Genomic DNA, 14,345 nt, shown 5'->3' with positions numbered 1-14,345 from the left:
GCGGGGAATCAAGGAGAATTGGAATATAGAAAACGGAGCAAAGTAGCATACAGTGATGGGAATGCCCCTTATCTTGTAGCAGCATGTTTTATTAATGAGGAGCAGCTGGCTGGATTACCAATTTTGAAGAAACCATTTGAGATATCCAAACTGGTGGAGAGAGTGCTGGGTAAAGTGAATACTGTGAGTTTTACGAGAGGCGGACTTGTTTTGACATTTCGTTCTTTTGGATCAGTAGGAGCTAGTTTTGCGTCTCGCCCGAAAAGGGCACCCTCAAGGTGGTAATTTCTGGCGTTTCGTGGGAAGTCGATGTTGCAGAGATTTAAAATATTCCTGGAGTGATTGATGCTTGTCGGATGAATCGTGTGGTGAATGAAGAAAAAGTTATGTTCTGTTTTTTTATATGGTCTCTCCCTACTCCAGTTGGGATATATAAACTACAAAGTCAGAGCATTGGTTCCAACACTAATGCAGTGTGACCACTGTAAAACTTTTGGACATGTTTCAAGTGTCTGCAGAAGGGAGAAGCCGAGATGTCCAAGTTGTGGAAAAGATAATATCGTGTGTTTTAAAGGTTTTGAAAATGTGACATGTTGTAATTGCGGTGGGAACCATGAAGCCACGTCTTTGGAATGCCCTACAAGGGTGAAAGAGAATGAGGTGGCCAAAGTCGGGGCTGTCCAGACTTTCTCATTTGCAGCAGCTGTTAAAAGGGTTGAGAGTTTGAGTGGTGCTCCTTAGTCCATGGTGGTGGATAAGGCCTTCACCGAAGGCTGCAGGGGTTGCCGGTCAACAGAGGACCAAGAAATGTTAAAGGTTGAAGAAGGTGGACTTTGTGGCCTTTATAGCTATGGTGATTAATGCCACTGCCAAGGTGGAGAGGAAGTCCAGGAAAATAGAATTGTGGATGAGGCAGAACGGTTCCTGGGACTCAGGACTATTGACACAAGCTGTACCACCCTCTCAGGTCATAGAAGGGAAGGGAGATTTGGAAGGAAGAAGTGTGGGTTTTGGTTTTGTAAATGTTTTATTTTTGGTGGATTAAGTTAGGGAAAACTGTCATGTATGAGTTTTATTTTAACCTTGTTCCCCCCCCACCCCAATCCTGTCCAGTTGGTGGCGGCAATACACCTTTTTGGGTTGTAGTCTGCCATAAAATCCACAGAAGAATGTTGTAGCTTGATGTGCCTACTGTTCATGTCTTCCTTTTCCTTACCACTGCTGTTTCTCCTGCATGTTCCCAGGGTGTACAGGGCTTGAGGAACTCCTGAGCATCGAGCCTGCATTCAGTGAGTTCCAGTAGACCCTCTTCAGCCAAGCCTCGGTGGGCCTGGAGCGCGGTGTCCAGTCCAAGGAGGTCAATGAGAAACCGGAGGCAGGCATCTCACTGTTTCTCACATGGCTGTCTCCATACTTCCTGCTCAAGCCTACCCAGAAGTGCATAGAGTGGCTGGTACTTAGTACTTCTGAGAACTGAAGTTGTCTCACTGCTATGAAAGCTTAATGTAAACTGAAAATAGCTTGACATTTTGTCTACTGGTATTTCTTTCCTGTAGCCCTCACAGATTCCACATCCACCTGTGTAATGGGGAGAGCCTGCTTTCCTGTGTTTTGCCCTTATTACGAGACTAAGGTTTTTGTCAGTCATTCAGCTCATCAAGTTTAAGGACCCCACTAACTGATGGAATTGGCTGGAGGGGCTTCAGGTAATTGTTATATGATTTATGAACATAACTATTGGAAGTTGACAGATTTGTTATTATTTTTCATTACATAATCAGCATGTCATCAATGGTCCTGTATGGCTCCGTTGATAGAGCATGACGCTTGCAACATCAGGATTGTGGGCTCGATTCCCAGGACCACCCAAACGTAAAATGTATGCACTTATGACTATGTCCCTGTGGATAAAGGCGTCTGCTAAATGGCATATAATATATTATCAATGATCAATATATTTTGATTTCCTGACAGAAACCAGGAGTTCCCTTGGCCAGAGGAACCCTAATCACTGACTGTTACAAAGACTTGGGCTTCGTGGGTTTCATCTACACCCTGGTCACTAAGTCAATCAAGGTAAACCCAATACACTGCTTTACATCTCCATGTTTCCTCAAGTATCAAGCACAGAGCCTCATCTTGACCTGTTAGTCATTTCTGCAGGCATATTCAGAAAATTCTGGAAACTGCTCAACTTCGAGTGATTTTCTCTTTCTATGCGTCCACCATTTGTACCGGATTTGGATGCTGTGGAGAAAGTCTGACAGTCATATCCAAGCTACTGCCTTATGTTCAGAAGGTTAGATGCAGTATTTTAGCCTCATAAGAAGCCATTCTGTTTTGAAACGTTAACACTTCTTATTGAAGTTAAAAATGTAACCAAGAGGTTGTTTACAGCTTAAAACTGTTCAACTCGTACTGACCCTTTTCTTTGTGTCCTTGACAGACTACAAGGCTTCCACCTACATGAAAATGTGCCAGCTGGTTGTGAAGGTGGTTGATGAAGGCCCAGCTGGTGGACACCCTGGCCCTGCAGATCAGCAAGTCACTGCAAGGAGCCCCTGCTGCCCAAAGAGGGCCTGGGCTGCCTCATCGTCCTCCTGCAGAACCAAAAGGAGGGCACTGTTGGCCCAAAGTGAGTGAAGAAGAGGCATTGAAAGAATTTTACTCTGAGACTATTTCATCACTCTGTCATCTTAGGCCCTATATTGTCTGAATTTTTGTGTTGCTTCATTGGCGTTCTTTGTTGTCTTTGTGCCCTTTAGAACCTCTGGCCAGATGTGTGCTGTGACTTCCTTGGTCCCCACCCTCCAGGCCATGACGTCCTTACTGTGCTACCTGCTGCCTCACCTGGTTCACGCTGTTGTCACCTCCAGCACTGGTGAGTAGAGTGTTGTGCGGTATCCATACCTTCAAACCGTTTCTTGTACCATACCGGGGTATACAGTTTTACCAAATGTGCACAAAGGGGAGCTATAAAAAAAACTGGGGCAACAGGGATCTTGATCCAAGAGGGGATTGAATGTCTCTGCTCTAACCAAGAAGATTGATCTTGAAATCTAGCCACTTAGCTAGCAAGTTAGCAAACCAAATGCATAACCGAAGCCTGCACTGGATATCATTTGACACATCTTAGATTTCTTATAGTTAAACTTAACTTATAGTTATAAACAGTGGCGTAGCATGCAGCCCTCGCTAGGCGGGGTTTCCCCCAACCCAAAACATTTAAAATACTTAATTATTTTTACGGTATTTATGAAGGAGGACGTCCCCGAGGTGGTGGCTGCAGCTTTGAAGGCTCTGGAGGTGAGTGGCTGGAACATTAGACTTTCAGGTACGTTCATATTGGAATCTACTAGGATTAAACCTAACTTATCCTATATATCCCCCTCAGCTCTTTCTTGATCCAGAGGACACTGTTTCATGTCTACTCACTGCTGCCATGTGTAGACCTCTCAAAGGCTGGGAACTGGTTAGTACTGTTCTCACCTTATTGAAATGTACATCAATTCCCCAGATATCTCCATAGTATGATAGTGAATGGCTTCCATCTGCTTCCTCATAGGTGTCCACAGTTGAAGGAGGCAGTGAGGGTTCTGGAGGAACCCAGACTGGTTGAGGGGATCTCTGACCTGAGGGCTTGTGTCGTCGGGGATCTGTTGCCCTTCCTTGTGGTCACCTCGGCCCTGCCCGACTCCCCAGACCTCCAGATGGCCACTTGTGTGGCCCAGTCTCCACCCTCTTATACCAGCACCACCACACTCAGGGCTGGGCCGATGGTAAACACATAAGAACATGGAGTTTCATAATAAAGGTCATTTTCTTTGTCTTTGATAACACTTGGAAATGGCTTACTGAGAATGCTATGGAGGATACTTTTGTAAATAGTGGTATCAGGTATACTCTAAACTCGCTGCCACTAATATAAAGTTCTGCTTGTTAGGATTATTGACTTCCAGACAGTAAGGTTGTCTGTGTACCTACTACATCCTATATCTGCTCTCAGCACTCAAGGATGTGATGGAGAGGATTTCTCAGCCAACCAGCATCTCAACACTGACCAAGAACCTGTCTAACATGGACCCCTTCTCCAAACGCAATGCTGTGAGTGATTAGTAAACATTTGTTGGCGTTTCCAAAGTGCCATTGAAACAAACCTGCCTCGGTTTCCTGAAACTGATATGATGATTTTTGGATCTCTCTTTGATCTAGCTCAGGTAATATCCCTTTTTGCAGCTCGAAATTTGGATTAACATGCTGGTTTCAAGAGGAAATTGTCATAAGTAACACAACTCACCCTTGACCTCATTTGCATGTCTTCTAGCTGGTTGAAGCTGGCTGGGGATGTAGCGGTCCAGGGGGGCAGCCTGCAGGAGAGGGCAGCGTTCATGGTGCTGAGCCAGACCTTACTGCAGGGCCTGGGGGACATGAGTGAAACCCAGCACCTCCACACCGCCCAGTGTGTCTACTCCCTGCTGGAGCCTGCAATACTGGAACTTTCCCAGAAAGACGTGCCTCAGGTGAGTGGGGGTGGCAGTTTGTAGAACTACATCAATTAGAGGTTTCCTTTTGGGATATTTACGTTACGTCTTTTTACGATTTTTATCCTCCAATTCCTTAACCCATTGTATGCTTTTCTGTACTGGTCTGAAATGGTTTACCGTCTTTTCCTCTTGTGTTGCCTGCAGCAGGAGGATATTCGTGGAAGAGTACCTGTAGAGGGCAGGGCACAGAGACAGAGTATGGGGTGCTGCTGGTGTCACTGCTCAGAGGACTCCTATCCAGCCTCAAGTGCCACAACGCTTCCTTCAAAAATGTTCCTTTTTCAAAAGCAATTGGCTGCATATTGTTTTTCATCATGTTCAAGTAAAGGCCTGGATATCACTAGTTACTTTAGCCACTTGGTCACACACTGAGTAAGAAGGAAAGAGGCTGACAGATGACTTGCTCCCTGTCTGGGTTTCCTGTCAAGTGAGACATGGTGGAACCCAGAGAAGCTGGACACCAACACATGCTGCTACCGCCGACTGCTGTGTCGCGTATTTGATGTCATCGTCACTGGGAAAGCCAGGGGACCATTGCAGCCGGCTTCAGGGCCTTGATGAAGCTACTTTTCTAGGTACTGAAACTTGATATGTTACACAATGGATTTCAGTGCACAGACGGATGCTTCACTCAACTCATTGGCGCATAGCATCACTCGACGGATAGTCCATCGTTCCTCTAGGTATGCTACAATATGACGATGATGATGATGATGATAATAATAATGTAAGGTACAGTGTGTTTGGAAGTAGGCGAAACAAAGCAATCTCCCGTTTTTACGATCAACTGTCTCACTTTGTCCACATTATTCCATTCCTCAACCCCCTCCATTTGTCCCAGGTCCACCTGAGTTATCCCCTGGAGCTCTTCCAAGTTCCTGTGTCTGGTGTGAGGCTATGGCAGTAACCTAGGAGACCAGCTGGACTGTAAGATCAATGCCATCCTGCAGACCCAGGCCCTCTGTGGGCAGAGCCCTCCTCAGCGCCCAGCCAGGGAAGACCCTCACACTGCTGGCATCGAGCTCATCACCTGGTAGCCTTATTGGTGTAATCTATATTTTAGCCAGACATGGATCATTTCATTGTATTTTATTTCATGTATAGAGTTTGGCACAGTCTGAAAATGACCTGGGGTTTATCAGTGGTCTAGGGGGAGAGAACTGTGTCTACAGTATTGTGGTACGTTAAGCTTATTGCCTGATCTGTTTGTGACGGTGTAATAAAACCCAAGTGCTCACAAACACTGCAGTAGAAGATATTTAAACAAGTGGCTGTAGTATTACTGGTGTATTGGTAACAAAGTTGTAAATGTTTCTTCCCTCCATAGTGGTGCTCTCCCTGCTGGCCTGTCTGAGCTCCTCTGTCCGTGAGGTGAGGAGGGCAGCCACAGCCACCCTACAGACCCTGGCCCAGGTGGACAGCTCTCCCTTTCACCCCACCATCGACAGGCTGCTGAGGACTACCGAGGAGCTCATCACTGACCTCAACTCAGCCAGGTGAGAGAGGGAAGACACACACACGTGAATACTTAATTTGTATTCTCAATTAAGCATTGTTGGTACAAAGTATCAAAATAAATCATATACACACACCTATTTTGTTTTATATTCACATAAAATGTTATTATACACATTCTTTCCAAATTGATGTGTTTCTGTAGTCCATGGGGAAGTTCTGTGAGGAGGCTGTAACAGGGACAGGCAAGGCCCGGGACAACACCTGCTAGTGGGGTTGGAGGAGCTGCTGCTCAGTGTCCAGGTGGCCAGCTGCCCTGCCTACACCTCCAAAACCATACTGGGAGGGGAGAGGTGAGTGGACAGGGAGTGACAACAGACATTTAAGAAGTTCTTGCTGGAATATGAAAGATGAGGAAAAAACTCGGAGGGCTCTTTATATGGGAACTCTTATCTGGGTGTTGGAGGTTTTTGTAAAGCCATATATTCTATATTCCTGTCTCCTTTTCTCCTCAGTCTATGCCGCCTGTTCTAATGCCAGTTCTGGAGAGCCTGCTGGAGCAGAGCGGGCCGGAGAAACCCACCGTTCTAAAGGACAAAGGCCCTGCTCATGCAGCTGGTCCTGGGGAAGTACAATGAACAGGCAGCCCCCCACCTGGTGAAGGACCAGGCCTGCATGGAGCTCTTCATCGAGGCCCTGGGCAGTGTCTAAACCCTACCCTGATATCCCCTGCTTCCAGATCATCGCCCTATAACAGCTACGCTACTGTAGCAGCATACTCTGTGATGCAATAGCTGTATGCTACTTATTTACAATATTGTAGGCACAAAACAGAAAAATATAACATTTAGAAAATTCTCCAATGACAACCCTCTTTAAAAAAAAATATAATAAATAATAATAATCTGTTTCAAAATATTTCCTCCCATTTGCTTATACTGAACATGACCCTGTTGTTTGTCACATCACCAAGGCATTCTACTCAGCTCTGTGAGATGAGAAGGTCCAGCAGAGACTCCTGGGGGTTTGACCTGCTGGTGGAGAGCAGGAGTGCTGCCTGTGCCCAGACCATTGTCAGTGTCTTCAAACGGGTAAGGAGGAACCTTTGCATACTGCATCTACAGGGAAGTCATATTTCGCTAGCACCACACTAGATGCTAATGCTATCCATCACTGTAGAGTGCTCTGGACAGAATGCTAGTGGCTAACGAACTAGACCCGCAGGAGCAAGATGCTGCAGAGGTGAGGAACATCTACTCTAACTGGGCCAACAATAAGACCTAGCTAGATGCAACCATTGAGGTGATTGTAATGCAATTTGACTTGAGCCACTGTGTTTCTGTGCCTTTTTTATATAGGAAGGCCAGGACACTGCTCAGGCAGTGCCAGAAGAGGGCGCTGTGTCCTGGGAGAGGGTGACTCATATTAGAGCTGCTGCAGCACAAGAAGAAGTTGCAGAGGCCTCAGATGCTAGTTCCCGCTCTCGTCAGCCTCCTCTCTTAGGTGCAACCAGCAACGCTGTCTCTCAGTGCCTTGGCCTTAGCTAGGCCAGCCATGTGTCCAATTCCCTACACTAGCATACTATTTAGAATACTACAATGGATGTTGGGACGTAGACCAAGTGATGTTCCTGTCTGGCCACTCAGGTGCCTGGAGACGTCAACCGTTGAGCAAGACAAGCTAGAGTACGCCAAGCATGTAGGCCATGTCTGTTCAACATCTGCCAGAAGCTCTCCCCTGACGGAGGACCCGTCAGCAAAGGTGAGGAGACGGAGAGACCCTGTTTTAGCCCAGGAGCACCCCCAAGGCTTTCAGGGTGTGTGTGTGTGACTGACTGTTTGTCCTCCACACACAGATGTGCTGGATGAGTTCAACGTGGAGCATCTCTCAGCCATCACAGAACCATTTCCAGTCGAAAGTGTGCTCCCAATGCCCTCTTGACTCCGCCCCATCCTTTTCCAGAAGAAAGTCCTGCACTTAAGGCCTTGATGTTCATGGGCACCAACATCATGTGTCTGGACGACGCCTAGAGCTTTCAGGTCATCAACAACACCATTAAGTCAACCAACTAGCGGTCGGTGACGTTGGATAGCTACGACCTGTCCCATTGTCTCACTTCCACTCATTATCTATTAAGCTATGGATGTTAATTATATGAAGTTTTGGTTGGCATGATACAGTGCATTCAGAAAATATTCAGACCCCTTGACTTTTTCAAAAAAAAATTACGTTACAGCCTTATTCTAAAATGTATTTAAATAAAATGTTCTCATCAATCGACACACAATACTCCATAATGACAAAGCGAAAACAGGTTTTTAGATATTTTGTCTAATTATAAAAAATATACCTTATTTACCTAAGTATTCAGACCCTTTGCAATGAGACTCGAACTTGAGCTCAGGTTCATCCTGTTTCCATTGATTGATGTTTCTAAAACTTGATTTGAGTCCACCTGATTTGGAAAGGCACACACCTGTCTATATAAGGTCCCACAGCTGACAGTGCATGTCAGAGCAAAAACCAAGCCATGAGGTTGAAGGAATTGTCCGTAGATCATATCTCAGACTGGCCAATAAAAAGAAAAGATGGGCAAAAGAACACAGACACTGGACAGAGGAACTCTACCTAGAAGGCCAGCATCCCGGAGTCGCCTCTTCACTGTTGACGTTGAGGCTGGTGTTTTGCTGGTACTATTTAATGAAGCTGTCAGTTGAGGACTTGTGAGGCGTCTGTCTCTCAAACTAGACACTCTAATGTACTTGTCCTCTTGCTCAGTTGTGCACCGGGGCCTCCCACTCCTCTTTCTATTCTGGTTAGAGCCAGTATGCGCTGTTCTGTAAAGGGAGAAGTACACCGCGTTGTACGAGATCTTCAGTTTCTTGGCAATTTCTCGCATGGAATAGCCTTCATTTCTCAGAACAAGAATAGACTGACGAGTTTCAGAAGAAAGTTCTTTGTTTCTAGCCATTTTGAGCCTGTAATCGAACCCACAAATGTGGATACTCCAGATACTCAACTCGTCTAAAGAAGGACAGTTTTATTGTTTCTTTAATCAGAACAACAGTTTTCAGCTGTGCTAACATAATTGCAAAAGAGTTTTCTAATGATCAATTAGCCTTTTAAAATGATCAACTTGGATTAGCTAACACAATGTGCCATTAGAACACAGGAGTGATGGTTACTGATAATGGGCCTCTGTACGCCTATGTAGATATTCCATAAAAAATCAGCCGTTTCCAGCTACAATAGTCATTTACAACATTAACAATGTCTACACTGTATTTCTGATCAATTTGATGTTATTTTAATGGACTAAAAATGTGCTTTTCTTTAAAAAACGACATTTCTAAGTGACCCCAAACTTTTGAACGTGTGTGTGTGTGTGTGTTTTTTGAAGGTGGCCAGCACTCTGAAGGCCCTCGCTATCCCACAACTACCCAGGTACACAGACTACATTTCTGTGTTTACAGTAGATACAGGAAACACAGTTCACAGACCAGTGCATTTGGTAGCTCAATTACTCATATTTCAAGTTTTCCTACAAACACTTGAATAGAACATGTCAGGTTGTCCCCAAAATATTGACACATAATACACCGTAGGTATACTAGTCACTGTTGGTGACTGTAGTCTCCTTCCCCTCCTCCTGTTTTGTCAGGCTGATGCCGGCAGTGCTGCAGACTCTAGACATCACCTCTTTCCTCTCTGCTAATGAGATCTACATGCTGAGTGACGTCACAGCCCTGCAACGTGTCACTGAGACCCTGCCTCACTTCATCAACCGGGACAACAAGTGACGTCTACTATCCCATACATAAAAATCCATTTTTTTTTTTTTACATAATACATCTAATGGAACGTGTTATACTGAAATGATGTGCCGGTGTAACAGTGTAATGTGGCTCGACTGAGGCGGGTTGCAGAGAAGGCCACCACCACCCCACAGCTGGCCGTGTGACTGGCATACCTCAGGACCACCGTGGCCACCAAGGTTCCCTCCCAGGGTCCTGCTGCCAACCCTCGAAAAAGTACTAGAATAAATGGACTCCAAACAGGTATGGGGGGTGCCTAACCTGCAGTAGCCTGTGTGATATGTAAGGATGGAGTAAATACATAATGGATAACATGTTCACACTGTGTGGTCATGTACGGTATTGATTTGGTACAATTATGAGTGTTTCATTTTCACACAGCCAGCTTGATCCCCTGATGGGCATCTTGAAAGAGCACGTTGGTCACATGGAGAAGGATCAGCTGACCTCCCACCAATCAGAGCTCACGTCCTTCCTGATTTCTTTGGACTTCCGGGCCCAACACTGCCAGGTCTGGTTCTGTCCCATGAATTGATTACCGTTTGTCCGAAACACATCGCTTTGTTTTGACTGCTGTGTTTGTTTTGCAGGGTGATCTGGAGGAGACTAAGGAGATGGAGGGCTATCTGATTGACTGTCTCCTGGCCTTGGTCATGAAGATGTCTGAAGTCTCCTTCAGGCCACTGTTCTTCAAAGTAAGAGTCCTTATGATCCCAACTATGTTTTTGTTTTTTTAATCTTGACGGTTAGCTGATTCCCAACAGCCATAGATCAGTGTAACTGCAACTTTTATATCTGCTAGAGACATGATTTTTCTGTTGGTTCCAATGCATCTCTTCGATTGAGGCTGCTGACCTTCTACCGCCTGTCGGACAGCATCGCAGACAGGCTCTAGCCCCTAGGGGCTCTCCATCCTGTTCGCCCGCCGGTCACCTGGTCAAGCCCTTCTCTGACTTGCTCCGCCAGACCAACATCACTAAGACAGGTGGGTCTCTGCTCTCTCCTGTGTGGCTACACACTGTCTGTTCATCTAAGATCTCTAAAAAGGGTCTGGATTAATTTGGCTTTGCTGTAAAACAAAAGTCATGCTTGATGGGGATTTTCCAGGTTCACTGCTGGTTGTTAATAACAAATGTGAAGGATAAACGCAGGCAATATTTTTTGCTTATTTTGTCTCATCATGCATTCCTTCCCTCGTTCAGACGAAGCCTTCTTTGACACAGAGGACAACATTGAGAAGAGCTGCCCGCTGCTGGAGTACATACTGGACTGCCTCCATAAGATCTGCTTGTTTCTCGTAAATATACAAAGCGCTTCGTCAGCACGGAGAGAGCCAACGTCCTCATTACCCCTCTGGTCGATCAGCCTCACTTGTCCCTCACATTACTTTAATAAAGGACTCATCCACAAAAATGGCCACCATTACAACTGAGGGACTTCCTAATATATAGTTGTGTATAGTTGGAGAACACCCTGGGTGGAGAAGAGGTTTACCAGACCAGAGTCACCAAGCACCTGGTGCTGTGCGTGGGCCAATTCTGCTTTACCGTAGTAGACGACACTCGGTGGTAGACCCTCAACTACAAGATCCTGCTGAAGACACGACACAGCTCGGCCAAGGTGAGATATCTGGGACATGAGAAGGCTGTACACACAGCTGATGTTGATCCCGAAGTTGGATTCTGGATTTCTTTCATATTAGTTCTCTTCATCAATTCTCCACGTCTGGTCTTGAAGAGTGTCATGATGTTCTGGCTTTTTGTCTCAGTCTAGTGCCAACAGACATTTGATTCAACTAATCATAAAAGGCCCAGTGCAGTCAAATGTAATTTTCCTGTTTTATATATATTTCCACACTGAGGTATGAATAATACTGTTAAATTGTGAAAATGATAATGCCCTTTTAGAGTAAGAGCTGTTTGAAAAAACTTTCGTCCTGTTTTGGTAGGTGGAGTTTTGGCCTTCCATGGTGGCACTAAAACCCACCAGGTGGTAAATTAGTTAATAGACTAGAGTTTGTTACCTCTCGGACAAGAACAGCTCATTTTCAGTTTTCCCATCCCCACTCAGACCACTCCCAGACAGTCCTTGCTAAATTCTTGCTTAAGTAATTGCTCTTTGCTAAGAAGCTTTGAAAATAATAATAATAATAATAATAATTTCAAATAATCTCAGTATGGTACTTAAATGTTACCCAGAAATTATTTGATATTGCGATACAAACATCTGCATTGGACCTTTTTAAGACCATGATTAGCTGGTGTGTTAGTGCTGGGTCGGCACAAAAACCCACCTGCAGCTCTCCAGGACCAGGAGTGATCATCCAGTGACTGTGTTGTCCCCTCCCCTCGTCAGGTGCGATTCTCTGCCCTGCTGGAGCTGCCTAACTAATCCGAGGGAGGACTACATGGTCCTCCTGCCAGAAGCTATTCCTTTCCTGAACTCATGGAGGGTAGGTTGACTGTGTCATAGCTTGTACACAACCTGTTTTCTATCGCCGCTGTTGTACTGTTTTGTTATGTTAGCATATTAAGACCTGTCTGCCTGTTTGGCCATCTTTTTTCTGTGCAACATTGTTTCATTCCACTTCAACAGATGTGGAAAGCCTCTTCAAATGGGCATATTGTATTATGATCTGTAGCTATAATGTGATAGCAAACGGTTGCTGGCACTTTTTTTTTTTTTTCCTGTAGCGTTGCTAAAAAGGAGCGTTGCTCATAATGTATGGTTTGGCAGAATGCAAACCTCCCTCTAATGTGCCTCCAAGGTGGTTGAAGAAAGTGGGTAATAGCAGGGTTGGGTAATGGAAGCTACGTATTGATGTGTTTAAGGTAGTTAGTGAAAGGTTTCTTCGTCGATGGCCACCATTTTGTGAAAGAATGGCACTGGAGGAGATGGCTGCCGTTTTAAGGGCTCCTAACCGATTGTGCTATTTGGTTTTTTTCACGTTGTTTGTAGCTTATTTTGTACATAATGTTTCTGCCACCGTCTCTTATACCCGAAAGGAGCTTCTGGATATCAGAACAGCAACAACTCACCTCGAACTGGACAAAGATTTTTTTCTTTAACGAGTTGGACGTGAAGGATTTACTCCAGATACCCGACCAGGCCCAAATCCCCATTATTCGTATTGTTGGGTTCTGAGAATATGAAAATATACTTATCCATGTCACTGATGGAAGGCTGAGGTTTAGATGGTCTACACAAGAAGTTAATGTTTATAGTAGGAAGGTATATAGTGTGTGCAATTTAAGCTTGGAATGTGTTGAGTGCAGGGAAGCGATTACATGTGGCAGGCATTGATAAGGGGAGAGAGCCATGGATTAGTGATGGAGGGGGGTTGAGGTCAGGTCACCTTAAGGGAGAAATAAAGGTTTATGTCCTGTTTCACTAGTGTCCTGCCTAACAGTAAAGAACGATATTTGTACAGATGTGTAGGAGACTCAGCCTATGAGGAACGGTTAAATATCAGTGCTTGTGTGAAAATGTTTTTGTCTAATGCAGCTGTATTGATCCTCTGGGAAGAATAAACTTGGTTAAGCTTTCATAATGTCTGAGTTTTTTTACACAGAAAAATAGAACCTAACAGTATGAAGAAATGACGCCGATACAGGGGATGTAGGTCCAGGTGCCTTGTGAGAATTTGTCGGCGAGTGGGTAACCCGCCTCTATCATCCGTCCTATTGGCCTATGTACAATCATTGGATAGTAAAATAGATGAGTTACGAGTGAGTATATCCTACCAACGGGACATTAAACTGTAATATCTTATGTTTCACTGAGTCTTGGCTGAACAACGACACGGATAATATACAGTTGGCTGGTTTTTCCGTGCATCGGCAAGACAACAGCTGCCTCTGGTAAGTCGAGGGGTGGTGGCCTGTGTCTATTTGCCAATAACAGCTGGTGCACGAAATCAAATATTAAGGAAGTCTCAAGGCTTTGCTCACCTGAGGTAGAGTATCTCATGATAAGCTGTAGACCACACTATTTACCAAGAATTTATCTATATTTTTGTAGCTGTCTATTTACCACCACAAACCGATGCTGGCAAGACTGTATAAAGCCATAGGCAAACAAGAAAATGCTCATCCAGAGGCGGTGCTCCTAGTGGCCGGGAACTTTAATGCAGGCAAACTCAGTTCTACCAGCATGTCACATGTGCAACCTGAGGAAGAAAAAAAAAAACTCTAGACCACCTTTACTCCACACAGAGATGTGTACAAAGCACTCACTCGCCCTCCATTTGGCAAATCTGACCATTCTATTTGACTGATTCCTGCTTACAAGCAAAAACTAAAGCATGAAGTACCAGTGACTCGCTCAATATGCAAGTGGTCAAATGACCAGATTCTAAGCTACAGGACTGTTTTGCTAGCACAAACTGGATATGTTATGGGACTCATCCCGAGGATACCATATGTCACCGGCTTCATCAATAAATGCATCCCCAACCAGAAGCAATGGATTACAGGCAACATCCACACTGAGCTAAAGGGTAGAGCTGCCGCTTTCAAGGAGCGGGACTCTA

At 45.0% G+C, this 14,345-nt stretch overlaps 1 non-coding gene and 1 pseudogene across 1 annotated transcript; both read left to right on the top strand.

Moving 5' to 3' along the window:
* Positions 1 to 189: 189 nt before the first annotated feature.
* Positions 190 to 13,359, top strand: LOC106579042 (HEAT repeat-containing protein 1-like; annotated as a pseudogene).
* Positions 5,657 to 5,786, top strand: LOC123729072 (small nucleolar RNA ACA64). The gene has a single exon (XR_006760851.1). It is a non-coding gene; the product is annotated as a small nucleolar RNA ACA64 (small nucleolar RNA).
* Positions 13,360 to 14,345: the final 986 nt, after the last annotated feature.

This window comes from Salmo salar, chromosome ssa19 (assembly GCF_905237065.1).
Source record: "Salmo salar chromosome ssa19, Ssal_v3.1, whole genome shotgun sequence".
Taxonomy (NCBI): domain Eukaryota; kingdom Metazoa; phylum Chordata; class Actinopteri; order Salmoniformes; family Salmonidae; genus Salmo; species Salmo salar.
This window is presented reverse-complemented; position numbering and strand designations above follow the sequence as displayed.